Here is a 2,536-nt window from a genome sequence, read left to right as displayed (position 1 = left end):
AGATTTCTTTTATTATTTATTTATTTATTTGCCACTTAAAACCCATTTTATTAAGGATTTAAACATCCAAACATTTTACAGAGGACGGAGGCCTGATCAGAAACGATGCCTCCTGCATTTCCAGCTTAAAGGCAGACACACACCCACTGCACACACAGCCCAGGCACCTGGTGGTCTTTATTTTTACTATTTGTAAAAAACAGGCATTTAGATCTCAAAAGGTGTATTAAAAAACGACCAGCAGCAGTTTGGAGCCCTTCAGCGATGCTTGGGAACCCCTCTTTGCTGACACAAGACTGTTGTTCCACGTTCAAAAGCAGGACCCTGTCCCCAACCAGGCCCCACGCCTCGTGGACACTCGGCCCGCTGCTCAGGACCCGTGGGGGAGGGTGTCTTCTTCCATCTCCTCCCTCCGGTCGTTGCTGGGGCGTCCTCGGCGCTCTCTAGCCTGACTGCAGCAGGCCCTTAGGCCGCTCCACCTCCGCCAGCATCCGTGTTCGCTCTGGGGTTCTTGATCGCTTCCATGGCCCCGGGGATCGGACGCCATTCTTTTGTCAGTGGGCAAACCAGCACCTGGGGTGAACGTTGTGCTTCTCCTGGCAATATCCTTTGCGAGCTGTGCACCCCGTTTGCCCTTGAACATGTTCTCTGCTTCCTGATGCTCTTTCAGCTTCACCTTCTGGAAACCCAGCACTCTGACTTGGGAATTTTGTAAATGACATAGAGTCCGTAATGCTTCTGGTTTGCCACGGGGTTTCTTAGAATCCTCAGCTAAGCCAGTGACTCGAGAGATGCCAAAGGGTCCCCAGGTCACCCAGCTCCACGAGGCTGTTGTTGGTGAGAATGAGCTCAGCCCAGCGCCCCGCCCGTGAGGCATATTCTATTGTTGTTCACCAGAAGTGTCTTCAGTCTTCTCAACAAAGGAGAGCCATCCAGTTTCCGGATTGCATTGTCAGAAAAATCAATAGCATCAAACTGGTCTAAGGTCGCACCCAGATTTTCCATGACAGGAATGTTATATCCCTGCAGGTCCAGCTCGCGTCCCGCACGGCGCTGGTGTACTGCTCCATCAGCTCCGCAGTCAGCTTCCCCATCCTGCAGCCTCACAAAAGAGAACTTTTATTTGCAGTTGGTGGTTAACATTCATCTGTTCATTCATTCATTCATTCATTCATTCATGCCATATTTATTGAAGGCCAGACACTGGGAGCAGATAGCCATTCACTGAGGGAAAACACTGATGGGCTCCTGTATTCAGAGTGCTCAAGGCCTAGTGGATTACAGTTACACGCCTCTTAATAATGGGGATACATTCTGAGAAATGCATCATTAGGTAATTCTGTCATTGTGGGAACATCATAGAGCGCATGTACAAAAATCTAGATGGCATAGCCTACCACACATCCAGGCTACATGGGGTACCATTACCACACACATGATCTGCTGCTGTCTGAAACCTTCTGAAGTGCATGACTGTATACCTCTTTCCCTCCCCTGTTCTATCTCCCTGGCTGAGAATGTTGACTTATATTTCTTTTCAGTTAGGGATCAGACAGTTGAGAGACTTGCTCAACCAAAGAATTGGTTTCTAGAGAGCTAAGAGCTCCAGAAGTGAAAGTTTACCCTCAACCCAGGCCAGTCATAAATACCAGTCATGGAGTTTTTCCTTCCAGGTATGTCAATAATTAACTAATAAACAGAGCCTACCCTTCATCTGTTATCTTAAGATCAGGGTTTACTTCACACACTTGCACACCTAAAACACATTTGTCACTATCCACGCAGTAAATTCCCCTTTAAATTCTTCACTCCAGGATGATGCATGTGTTCAGCAGCCACGGAGAAGTGTTGCTCAGATCTCCCTGAGAGAGAACCCGCTGTGAGGGCTGCTGACAGCTGAAAGTTCATTTGGAATCTGCCTGGGCTTTGGAACAGATCTCTCACTGAGCAGCCCTGGTCGTGAGTGAGCTCAGCAAGTACAAGGAGCAGCCATTTCTTCACTATGGGCGATCTTTTCACCTAAGCTTGTTACCCCATCCTCCCTCCTATGCCTTTCCTTTCACAGGGACCAGACCTCTGTCATTATCTGAAGCCTTTCCCCACCTACTGCTGCTTTCTCTCCTCTTTCTCTTTCACAAAAGTATCGCTGCCAACAAATCTCTTGGATTCCTAACTCGGTCTTGGCATCTGCTTCCTGGCGGAACCAGTCAGCCCACTGTGCAAAAACACCTTTTCTTTTGAGAAGTTACTCATTTATTTCTCACTTAAGAGCTTTTCCACTTACCTTTGTGTGTTTTTCCCCTTTATCCCCTGAACAAAACCTCCCATATCTGAGATTCTGATTTCTCTTATCGAGGCCCACCTCAATCCTAGCAGTAAAGAAAGTGAAGAGGGACTCTTGGAAGTAATTTGTGTAAAACAGATAAATTAGGGAAGATATTGGGTAACTGGCATTTGATTCCCTGGGACAGTCCTTGGCTACCGTTCATGGAGCTGGATCTTCTGTTGTGATCAGAAGATAGTCACCAGCGGACAC

General features: G+C 47.6%; 1 pseudogene; it reads right to left on the bottom strand.

Moving 5' to 3' along the window:
- Positions 1-370: 370 nt before the first annotated feature.
- Positions 371-1,094, bottom strand: LOC102261720 (annotated as a pseudogene).
- Between the last annotated feature and the right edge of the window lie 1,442 nt (positions 1,095-2,536).

This window comes from Myotis brandtii, unplaced genomic scaffold, assembly GCF_000412655.1.
Source record: "Myotis brandtii unplaced genomic scaffold, ASM41265v1 scaffold596, whole genome shotgun sequence".
NCBI classification, from domain to species: domain Eukaryota; kingdom Metazoa; phylum Chordata; class Mammalia; order Chiroptera; family Vespertilionidae; genus Myotis; species Myotis brandtii.
This window is presented reverse-complemented; position numbering and strand designations above follow the sequence as displayed.